The sequence below is a fragment of the Haliotis rufescens genome, unplaced genomic scaffold, assembly GCF_023055435.1.
Source record: "Haliotis rufescens isolate VD_foot unplaced genomic scaffold, xgHalRufe1.0.p SCAF_7, whole genome shotgun sequence".
NCBI classification, from domain to species: Eukaryota; Metazoa; Mollusca; class Gastropoda; order Lepetellida; family Haliotidae; genus Haliotis; species Haliotis rufescens.
This window is the reverse complement of record NW_025964361.1, coordinates 41,636,412-41,649,399: the sequence shown is the minus strand read 5'-3', so window position 1 is coordinate 41,649,399 and position 12,988 is coordinate 41,636,412. Positions and strand designations below refer to the sequence as shown.

General features: G+C 37.4%; 1 protein-coding gene across 7 annotated transcripts in view; it reads right to left on the bottom strand.

The window, feature by feature from the left end:
- The window catches only part of LOC124129467 (ATP-dependent (S)-NAD(P)H-hydrate dehydratase-like), a 378,497-nt gene that overhangs the window by 45,169 nt on the left and 320,340 nt on the right, over positions 1-12,988 (bottom strand). For 4 of the 7 annotated variants that reach the window (XR_007218937.1, XM_048387392.1, XM_048387390.1 and 1 more), the window contains exon 1: positions 2,489-2,875. The exons of 1 other annotated variant lie outside the window; for it this stretch is intronic. The gene's annotated coding sequence lies outside the window, so the exon portion shown is untranslated. Of the gene's footprint in view, positions 1-2,488; positions 2,876-12,988 lie in introns of those variants that run through there. 2 more of the 7 variants (XM_048387389.1, XM_048387388.1) reach the window with 2 other exon arrangements.

Genomic DNA, 12,988 nt, shown 5'->3' with positions numbered 1-12,988 from the left:
AATCTGCACTACGCAACTTATAATCTGAGTTGACACAAACTGGCTCAGTGAACTGAACAATTCAAATTCAACATGAAGCAATACTGCTCGCAATTTGTTCATTTTTTTACAACACCGAAAAATGACTATGCCGTTTTTGCATCAGCTGTGATATTCACATGATCAATTTCACTTCATCAAATGGCAAAACACAACGAAAAACAAATCTCATATATTATTCATCCAGGAAGGTCATTGCAGGGATTCTTGGATCGTCATTTTGGTCTTGGCATCTTCTGGAAGATTACCATCTTGGTTGTCCACACTACTGGTAGTGATACTACTTTGACACATTTATTACAACTATGAATGTTTCTATGCTTTCGGTATATACGATAATAATAATAATAATAATAATAATAATATCATTATTATTATAATTATTATTATTATCATCATAATCATTATTATTATTTTTAATAATAATAATAATAATAATAATAATAAATAGCGACAAAACCTTTCCATATCCAATAGAAATCTCTGCAAAAAGCAGAGTCGATTGTACAATTTCGACTATATAATGAGCATATGTTTACGAATCACCTTCAAATAGTAATGATACCAGGTGTTCATGAAAATGTGAGCATATCCTGCCCCACCAGTGGCACCCAGTCACAGTCCCAAGTTGAAAAAATTATTGGATTTTCATCTAAAAGAATTTCGGCAGTAAGGTAGGCCTTTTTTCAAATTACAGAAAATAAGGTCAAAAGGATATGTCATCATAACCTTACACTGGATATATGCAGAAAATTACATTTACCAAGACTAAAAACACTATGAAAATTCAATGCCACTAACAAACAACATAAAAACAACAACAATTATATTCTCTTAGTCTTTGTGGCAAATGAGTATTGATTTCAGACCAAAAGCAGAAAAATGTCTCATTGGTTGTGTGGAAACTCCAGAGACAGCAGCAGAATGGTGCCTAATCTTATAAAATGTTAAATTTAGATACTCTTCATTGACAAATGATATATTATGGATAACACTTTCGTAGTAAAGTACAAATTCTAATATTTGTTCGGATCGAGTCCCATCAGGAATGGAACCCACGCTCTCTGCATCAGTAAGACTTTATGAATAAATATAAATACTCATGACTACAAAACAAATGGAGAAAAGAAACTGGAAAATTGCATTTTCAAAGTGTGTCAGTATGTCTAAAAATCATTAACATTCATACATTCATGCAACACCTATTAACATGTTCTAACCAAACACTTTAAAACACATCGATAGTGCATTTCATTAGCCATGTAACTCAATATTGTTTAGACGATCTTGTATCCATGACATGAAGTCAAGTCCATTGTTTATACCAACTTTCTCAGGTTAAATGTGCTGAAATATTAAGTACATCATTGAGTTCCCAGATTCAGGATGACAAATTCATGAAAGTCAATTAGTCTAAAAGCCTTCTCAAACTCCATCTTTGCTCTTCTAACGCTTATTGAAATATTTATTGGCTTCAATGTTAGTTTGAACAACCTGTTACAGCACGATACTATATATGACCTCACAAGTATTACTGAGCCATCTGGTACCATATAATTGTCTGTAATTAGTTTTTTGTGGATAAATGCTGTACTTGATGACATTATTTAAATTGTTGAATGTTATTGTAAATACCCTAGAGGGACGGAAACAACACTTTAATTATCCATATAACTGCTAGAACCGTGTACAGCTATTGCTTACATATTATATATAATGGTTAAATATTTTAAATTTGATTTTCCAAGACACAATTTTTCTCCCATTTGCTGCCAGTGGTGGCCTATTATTAACCAGGTCTATACTTGTAGAATGAAATATGGGGACGACTTGGGCAAGCATTTCTATCTCCAGTACAATCAATAGAAGGCCGGCTAAAGTTGAGCAAATCCCGACTGTTACAAGTGAGCATCTAACAGACAACTCAACTCAGGGCTAATACCAAGGATAACTGTACATAGATCAATTTCTGAACAGCAAAACAGAGATCTAGTCAACTTCAGTTGAACATAAGATGGATAAAGCAAAATATATGCCATAAGTTGATAAGCTCTGGCCTTTGTTACACGGCAACATTATTGTTTCTGAATTTCCGATATAAGGACCAGTTTCAACCATCCTTGAGCTCAAGGTTCTCATTGACTTCAAAAACTGAAGTCTAACATCAAGTTCTGCAATGTACCTAAAACTCCCCATCTAAATCTACATGTACTTTTAAACATCACAATTAATTAACTTACACTAAAACCAAGCATCTACATCCACCAATTAATTTAACAAAAACATCCTTGCTTTAGTACTAACGATCAACCAAACTGACTTAAGCTGAAAGATTCTCAAACAATTTGGAAAATATTTAGGAGATAATTAAACCCGACATAAGCAGGTCCAAATGTAAGAACGGCTATGGCGTTCAAACTGACAAACTAATGATGGAGGTATACAGTACCTGGCTGATGAAGACCACATGTCCAACACATACATCCTCAGAGAAACGAGAGCTGATTCTTACTGTTATTAATCCATCGTCCAATCAAGCTTGGACGCCAAGACACTGTAGTTTTGGCAGTGATCATTTTTCCATGCTCGAACAGTCTCATTAGGGACTCCGGAACAGTTCTCCTGGGTCTAATTTGACACAATAACAGGAAGCAGGTGAAATAATGGTTAATCCTGGTCTGATATAATACTGATCTGGCTGCTATTCCAACACAGTCCTCAATAAAGCTACCACTTCAAACTGCACCCATTGAGTTTTACAACACTCTGTGAGCACGCACAGTTCCCAGCGTACAAGTATACAAGACTAGGCTCTCCCGCTCTCGCTACTGTTCACTGTGATAGTGAGACTGCAGTTGGTTCAAGCGTACACTCAAGCTTGTACCGATGGGAAGAGGACAATTTGCGCTTCTACCACTTGAATAAGTCTGTATGTGATTTTCTATAGTGATGTACACAGGCCCTTTTGACAGACCAACCTTGGCCGGAAATTGTAATCTTGGGCAACATAACTCATTGTGTCCATTGTTCATGCTATACTTTGTCAGAGGATCCCTTAAACCCAAACACCTGTCTTTGATTTAGAGCTCTTTATTTGAAGAGATTTAAAAATGTCTCCATCATTGATGAACCTGTGTAATGAGTAATGGAGTGATGTGAAGAATGTTTTTTCCTTGTCCAAAATTACTTTGCAATCTTTACTTCTTAGAAGAAATGAAAGTTGCTGAGTAAAATAGCAAAGGTTGATGATTTAGAAATGTTTGAATACAATAAGTTTTTATATCACTCAGAAATTAATATCAATCCAATAAAAAAAAGAAGAGTTTTAAGTGCTATTCTACAATACAATATAGTTAATAGACATTTGATTGCTAGAAAGATGAAACACTCATGTAATTGAAAGTTTATTACTTGAGGCAACAAGAAAATACTTCTTATATCTTGAAACTGTGATATTTATTTGCATTTTAAAAGTAATTTTCTCTAATTGTTATTGAAAATGTCAAAAATAATGAGATATCCAGTATCCGTGCATGGTAATAATGAAGCATCTACCCCTCGGGACAGGCAAAACAGATTGCATCTTTGGTTGTGATAAGACACAGGTAATGAATGTGGGTCTCTTTCTAGTCATATCAGACTGGAAGGGAGGGGTGAGAGGTGGGGGTAGAGGATGACGCAGGGATCACAGAAAGGGGAGGCAGAAGAGGTGAGTGCACTGAGGAAACATGATTTGGACTGATTGGGTTGGGATTGGGTGTGGAAAAAAGTGGCACAGATGACAGTAGAGTGGATGAGGGTGGTATACGGATGAGGTATCCCATGGATGAGGATGGTTTACGGATAAGGATGGTATACGGATGAGGTGATATACATATGAGGGTGGAGCACATGAGGATGGTATACGGATGAGGGTGGAGCACATAAGGATGGTATACAGATGAGGCAGTATACGGATTAGGTGGTATACAGATGAGGGTGGAGCACATGAGGCAGTATACGGATTAGGTGGTATACAGATGAGGCGGTATACGGATGAGGTGGTATACAGATGAGGGTGGAGCACATGAGGCAGTATACAGATGAGGTGGTATACAGATGAGGGTGGAGCACATGAGGATGGTATACAGATGAGGCTGGAGCACATGAGGATGGTATACGGATGAGGTGGTATACAGATGAGGTGGTATATGGATGAGATGGTATACAGATGAGGGTGGAGCACATGAGGATGGTATACAGATGAGGGTGGAGCACATGAGGATGGTATACAGATGAGGTGGTATACCGATAAGGTGGTATACAGATAAGGGTGGAGCACATGAGGATGGTATATGGATGAGGGTGGAGCACATCAGGATGGTATACAGATGATGTGGTATATGGATGAGGTGGTATACAGATGAGGGTGGAGCACATGAGGAGGGTGGAGCACATGAGGAGGGTATACAGATGAGGTGGTATATGGATGAGGTGGTATACAGATGAGGGTGGAGCACATGAGTATGTGGATTGTGTGTGTATTTGTGTGTGTATTCGTGTGTGGGGTGGGGGGAGGAGGATCTTGGCATGATAGCTGGATTAATGGACAGATGAAGAGTCAGTAGGGAGATGATGTTGAAGTAAAAGAATTAATTGAAAGGACAAGAATAGAAAGTTGGGTCTGTAGACATGAGCTGTTCTGTCAAGACAAATTCACAACTATAACTCATCCTTGATTACATCTGACACTTCTCTTATGTTAATCCAGCGTGTAAAGAGGGCTTTATGGGAGAAAAATAGTGTGAGTAGCTATGGCAAGTCCACAAAAGATGACAAGGACACTTGGAGCAGAGGTGGCCATCACTCACACCGAGTAGCAGCAAGCAGGATGAATGCTTGGACCGAAGGTGTTTCAATGAAGAGGAAAGGAGTCACCATTGAACACCATGGCTGAACAACCGATACATGACCAGTACAGATGGACAAGGGGTGAGAGGTCACACTGGGGATTGATACAGATGATAGAGTGCTGTGGGTCAGAGGTGATACAAACTTGCTGCATGGTCATCGGTGACCAGAGGACAACTGACCACCTGGGTGGACAGAGTGATTGGTGTTTGAACATGATTAATTTCTCTATTTCATGGCTTTGACTTCATAGAATTTGTACAGTTGCTGATACAGGGACAACATGGGGTGGGACATGACAGGGAGGTGGTGACATGGGTAACTCTAGGTTGTCATGACTCATGACATTCAAGGCTAGGCTTGGGATAACAGTAGTGATGACAACTGGTTAACATTTCAAGATTGATCATCACTTTCCAAATGTGATGATTAATGATCTTCATGCATATGAAAAGGAAATCTTAAATCAAAAACATATTTCATCTGTAGCCTTCAAATAAATAACAAAAAGAAACTTAATTCTTAAATGACAATAGGTTAACATTTCATGATTGATCACAGGTTTGAAACTGCAATGATGAACTATCTTCATGAACATGTAAAGGAAATCTTAATTTAATAACATCCTTCATCTGAATCCTTCAAGTAAATAACAAACGGTATATAACAGAGGTTGTAAATGATGTTTTACAATACTCTGCAACAAAGCCAAGGAGTGATTATAACAAAACAAAATTAATTATAACTCTGGCATATATCAACAATAGTCTGCCCCCCCCCCAGGTGTTTGTTCCTGCTATAAATGGTTTTAGTGTAGATACCAAGATTGATTTAATTTGTATTCCGCAAGCACCTGTCAATATGTTAGGAATCTTTAGTCAGAACATCGAGAGCCTGAGATCACCAACGCAGCAATCAAATCAACCATTTGGTTTTCATACAAATAAGCTTACCAACCAGAAAATTGTACGATTTCATGTTGTATTAGGGTCTTATTTGATCTGCTAATCAATACCATCTAATCAAAGCATCATTGTAAATTTCATCAATCGTGCCAACAGTTTATGCAAGATGACAACATCTGGCGGCGTTGTAAATCATGACCTCTGTTTGTGTCGTGCAGAGCAATAAGTTTATCTATCCAAGAATATCTGAGAAAAAGAATTATTCATTGAACTGACTGTAGAATTTATTGTTGTCTACTAAAGATATTAATTTCACGTTCGTGAACTCATAAATGGTAGGAGTAAAGATTTACTTGGCATATGTTTGTCTGAGAAAATGAAGTCTTCCTTTAACAAATAATGTCAGTTAATAACAAGTACTGTCATCTATACTAATATAATATATATTTTTTTATCATTAAAATTGGAATCCAGAGTTTGTCCCAATCAATTCATGTTGCGTGCCTTGATAAACTTTACCCAGATGATCAAACAGAGTGCAACCTTCTTGGTGATGTACAGTGAATTAAATCAAATTAAAAACCAGAAACAATTAATTTTAACAATTTGGACTAAAACCAGTCCAATATTATCAATGTGATCTAAGATACAACATTCATCTTAAATATCAAACTAATATAATCTAAATGTTATAACTTGACTCACCTTCCAAATGTCTAAATTGAATGATACAAACACATATATATTTGACCATCTCGATCCACATCGTACTCCTTCCAGAATATAACACAAACTATAGAAACTTTGTTATGAACACCATTCAATCCCCTGTCAGTCAACCTGTCAACATGTCAATATCCCAGTCAAACCCACAGGATCAATTCAATTGTCAACAAAACGACAAACTCCAAGTCAAAACGTATGCAAATCCACTAGTATCTGTACAGATTCATCGACAAAACCACAATTCCAGAATCAATGACATCCAAAAACCCTTAGAAAGAGAAATTTGTTATGGTATGAACTGGCAGTAGAACTGTAAGCCTTTCTGTTGAGAGTCAATACCTCCAGTTTCCACAGCGCTGTACAACATTGTAGCCACCATGAGAGACTTCCTACAAAAGCCTTTACACAACCAGAACACATGTTGCAATGTTAGGGGTGGTTTAACTATCCTGGTACATGTACCACACCTGAGTGAGTCCATAGTTTAGGACAGCGAGGAAACTGATAGAGCTACGAGAACTAAGCATCTTGATATGGAGGAAAATTCAATGTGATTTTATTACGAATTTTATTACTTCTTTTTGTCTGATTATTCCCTTTGTGAGTATCTTAGTCAGAATTGTGAGAACCGAGGCGATATCTTGTCAGCTAGCCACCAAAAGGTCGCCACAGCAAGAAACTACTTGAAGGCTACAGCAATTAAATTTACATTTTTTTCACATGCAAACCAATATATAGACAAAATTTGAATTCTGAATATTTAAATCTCAAACTGAACACATATAAAAAAAAATTCCTAAAGGTCAGTAAGTTGAATACTTTTCTTATCTACCAAAAACCTAAATAAGACCTTAAATGCACTATGCAAAATATGATATGTAGAAATACAATGAATGGCAGTAGTTGAATATCCATCCTAATGAATCATAGTTGTTTTTAAGGAATCATGATTTTTATGAGAATGTTCTGTGACATTACCTGCATCTACTTTAAATACAAAAGGATACTGACATACTGTAGCTATAAAATGAAATCAGATATATAAAGACCTCGTTTCACAAAACAATCTTGCTTTATGACCATCTTAAACAGAAGTTAGACATTTGACACTTGAGCACCATCTGTGATCATTTTCTGAAGTGAGGCAGGCAAATTTACAGTCTAGTTTACATGTTGAAAAAGAGGCGGTCGGGTAGCCTTGTGGTTAAAGCGTTCGCTCGTCACGCCGAAGACCCGGGTTCGATTCCCGACATGGGTACAATGTGTGAAGCCCATTTCTGGTGTCCCCCGCCGTGATATTGCTGGAATATTGCTAAAAGCGGCGTAAAACCATACTCACTCACTCACATGTTGAAAAGTCTACTGGATGGTACCAGTTCGAGATCCTTCCTCAACACCATCCGATTACATGTACGCAACTCATCTCAAACATGCTCGTTTAATATACTGTATTCAACATAATAAGCCCCTAGGGCGCTCTCAAATAAGAAATAGGGGGCTCTTATTAGAATATTATTTTGGTGAAAAACAGCAGAGTTGAAAGATTGTAAATTTTGTGGTTTATGCTGACAGCCTGAAATGTTTATATACGACAGATATATTTTTCTAGAATTTAATTTCCCATAATTAAGGATGCATATAACACACGTATTATACACGAATAAGTAAGTCCTGTGTACATTGAACAATCGGAAGGTGTGCAAATTGGGATTGTTCACTCGCCAATATATCAGCAAATATTGCCGTGGGCGCTTATTAGAGCGAGGTGCTTACTTGTTAACAAACCAGATATAATAATAGTCTATATGTATGGTGCATTTTCCATGATGACGATCATGCTCAAAGTGCCTTATAACTCTGGTCAATGGACTAGTCCTTTCATCCCCCTTAATGCCAAATGGAACAACCAGGTTACAACAAGTGCCATCTTTTAACATCTTTTGCTATGATAGCTAGGGATTGAATACCGACCTTCCACACTCCAGGTGGACGCTTTATCCACTACACCACCGAGGCAGTGGTTCAACCATCCAACTATCAACATATAACATGATCCCTTGTCCTCATAAATATCAGCACAACATCTAGCACAGTCTTCAGTGTCATGCTCCCTCTCGAGGGTATAATCTGAAATTGCATTTGTCCCATGTTATTTCAAACTCCAAATTATAGTTCGCTTCTCAATTTCCCTACTTAATCCAAAGTTTGAAATAAAACTGTATGAATTTTTTTTTTTACAAATTCACAGGATATCATATCACCCTGCCACTGATTCAATCACTATAACATATCGTCTGAACATACATCAACTGGTTGTTAAAACATCGAAGCCATTTACCATTTCCCTACAGATCGTTTGCAAGTTTTTATAATTCACAATGCCAACATATTCCATTCAGTGTTTTTCTGTTACAGCAGCTCCAGATAGGATGAAAGAAGATGTAATGAAATCAACTTATGATATGCTCCAATTTATCTTCTAATTGACTTTGCTTTTCTCCCAAACTAACCAAACCTAATGACTGTACTCAGTGTTAGGGAATTCCCCTGCCATCCTATCCTGATATCCATCACATTGTCAGTCATTATTAAGACCCCTTGTAATTCAATTACTGAGTCGATTTGTTTAATTATTCAAACATGGGAACTATTTCTGAGTCGAAATCATTTTCATAACTCAAACATATTGTGAAATATTGTCATATAATCATATACATTAAAACTACAACATACAAGGAATTATCAAAAGAATTATTATTGCTCAATCCAAATTAAGACAAATAGGAAAAGAATTCCTTAAGGAATAAATGCACTTGAACTCCAAAATGATAAGAAAGCACTTAACAACTGGTTGAGCTTTCCCTCAAAGGATGAGTGCCGCCTCCGTGGTCTAATGGTAGAGCGTCCGCCCGGAGAGCGGAAGGTCCGGGGTTCGATCCCCGGCCGCGTCATACCAAAAGACGTTAAAAGATGGTACTTGTTGTTACCCTGTCTGGCGCTCGACATTAAGGGGCTAAAACAAGGACTGGTCGGCTCGGAGTCAGTATACTGTGTCTGAGTGGGGTATTCATGTTAAACTGCGGCATGGTATCTCAGTGAGCTAGCACTATAAATCGGCATCAGTCCGGACTAGTACAAGCAGCCACAGACACACACGTGCATGCACGTCGCTATATAAGTGCAATAATCTTGGACGCGACGTTAAACCCAATTTCACCTCACCTCAAAGGATGAAGAGCCTATACTGCTACAACAAAGATGGACGGGAACAATCAATCGTACACAATCCGTTCTTGTCCAAATCGAAATATAATGAGATACAAATAGAACCAGCTGAAATAGTCCCCCAAGTATGTTCCTAAACACTTAGCAGTACCAAAACTACAACCTTGTCTGCACTACAAACAGTGTCCATAGAAGACAATGTATGTTGTCGTGTTTATAACCATTTACTCTTAATTTGGTACACCTACATCAGTTTTAATGGCAAGACCTGAAGCCAGGTTTCAAAGACCCCTTTGAGCATATATGCTTACATGGTAGAAGTTTAAATGTGACAAAAGAATTTTTTACCATATTTGCTTCCTTTCAAGTACTGTGGGTGTCATGTGAAAGAAACTGTCCACAAAAGATGGCGGGTGCTACCTATTAAGTGCAATAGTTACTAAAAGTGGACAAATACTTGAACATGAGGGACAAATGGCAATGGCCTCCCATGTCCCGACTATTTGAGATCTATTGAGAGCCACCCGTATTCTTTTACAGATATTTGTTAGTTCAGCAAATAACACATGGGAGAGAGGTGTTGCCGTCTGTTAGCCGCACAAAGAGGGACATTTTATTTCAGGAATGCTCTCTCTGTCCACATCCATTAATAGAAATCAATGAATGAAATATGATCAGGGTCGAACATGTATGGTGAATGAATTCATCCCAAATCGCACACCCATATCAAAGGCTATGTCATTTATACTACGATAACTCAAGGTCTTTTTTCCATAAGGCAATTATGACTGATAACAATCCCATCAAAACGTGACCTCTCAAAGGTTCCAAAATTTAGGACTCTGGATGCGCTCGTGAAGACAAGAAGTGGCCTGGGTTTGAATCAAAATTGGTATGATGGGTTTGAAATATATACGAGTCTCCCAAATTATGCCGTGAAGCAGTCAAGTTTATCCCGATGGCGATATGGTTCAGACTCTTCATCACTGTATCAAGGCTTCGGAGACAGAATACATTCTTGCATTTCGTGAGAAATTACCTGATAATTACGTTGATCAATTATCAATCAGGTTAGGATCTCATTAGACTGGACAATTAACCTCATACATCAACATGGTACTGAAAATGCTGTCATTAACACCAGCCCTGAACATGAATATCAATTACACGATTCCTACGTTGTTATGACAGACATTTCAGTATTACTCGAAGCTATCTTACAATTATTTTGCCATACTTCAATAATGTCAATTCAAATTCTTAGTAAAATTTAATAATCACCCATGTGCCAGTAGGGTCGCCTCCAAACGCAATGTCAATTTCACATTACAAAAGGCCGGAGATTCACATTTGGCACTTGAAAATGATAAAAGAAATATTCAAGTTCTGCTGAGAACTGACGCCACAAAGTTGAACTCCATATAATTTGAAACAATTCTGAAAAGCAATTACTGCTATCTGTTGTGAAATAATAAGGATTAACATTTAATGAAACCAGTGAAATTTTATACTTATGTAATGGTAAGAAATCCACCCTGGGCATCAACAAAACAGGCTAAGTATAAAGTATAGACATAAGATAAGCTGATTCCTTAATCTTAACGCCATTTCAAATCTCAGAACACTGTAGAACTATTTCCAGATCACACCTTATCTTGTATTTGGTGGCAAAAACATCTATATCTCTGATAACCTTCAGCAATCGGAAACATCACTGTTATTAAACTTTGATAAGCGAGCATAATTGCGACAAAATGAAAAACGCCAATGAAAAAGAACTAACGATTTCAGAATCAGTGGCGATTCAGCATCATGATATCAAGACTCCAAAGACACAAGAACAAGTGAAAACATTCAAGTGAAAACATTCCCAATATGTTTTACATTGATAGGATTGCCTTCTACAAAATACGAGATCATTGTGAACACTTTCATCTAATTTGATTACTGAAAGATTTGTCACCAAATACAACAATGGCCTCTGTGTCTTGAGTTGATTCTTTAGAAGCCATTTCTAACCAAATGCAACCATTTAAACTTGAACTTGCTGAATTTATATAATTTAATGTTGTTTTTTAATGGTCCCTTTGCATTGAAAGTTTTGGTCATAAAAAGCCCTTTTCTGCAAACTTTCTTTGAAAACCATTCTTCAATTGCAATTATTGGAATAAGAAGACAGAAAGAACAAAGAATAAATAAATATTGATATATACTGGTCAGAAATTGTCAAGCGGCAGGCGACTTAACAATGCTGAGAAATGCTATATGCAAAACCTTTAGCCTATTTTGCATAATGGATGAATTCTTTTGTGACTGATCGGAAACTGGGAACACTGATACCCAGATAGTGTTACATCTTTCAAAGCTTGCTCCATGACTGAAATGAAATATCTGACCAAATCAGAAGAACATGAAAGGTGGTATATAAAAAAACACAACGGATGTAAGATAATCTTAACGGAGTAACAGCTATCTGAAACCAGCTGCTTCAATGGGATACCCATCTCTGGAAGCTGTCAATCAACATAGTGTTTATTAATATTTAGTCATCTGAATTTTGAGTAAAGTTAAATCTTTTGAAGTACTCAATCGGCTGTTGGTTAATTAATATTTCCCTGGCGTATTAGGCATGTTTATTAAATTAATTTCACGTAAGTGTTCACACATATGGTTTTTTTAATTTCATGTAAGTATTTGCAGATGTGCTCTTAATTCATTTTCCAGAAGTATTTACAAACATTTTATTGAAAATTAAATAATGTATTTTTGGGGTTGGCAAGGGTTGTTGTATAGGTGGTGACACCCTTGGTGACAGTGGAGAAGGGGGGGGGGGTCAGGTATTGGGGGGGGGGGGGGAGAGAAGAAGGTGGAGAGGAGGCACATGTGTGGAGGTTAGTGTGGGTATCAAAATTAATTGCTCAATGTCATACGAGCGATTTGACTTCATGCAAGGTAAACCATTAATTTGATTGTTGGTGGGTCATTATCATTGGTATGGGTGTGGTGTGGTGGGAAGGTGGGGTGGGGGCACATATGTGGGTATCAATGGGGCATGGCAATGTTGGCCTCAAATGAGGGGGGTATTGTATGAAGGGTGGGGTGAGGTCGTCCTATCCATGGGGTAGAAGATCTCATGATTTTCTACCTGTTTCAGGTTCTACTGGTGATGTCAACCTGTATTGAAAGCTTCGCATATTGTCCGA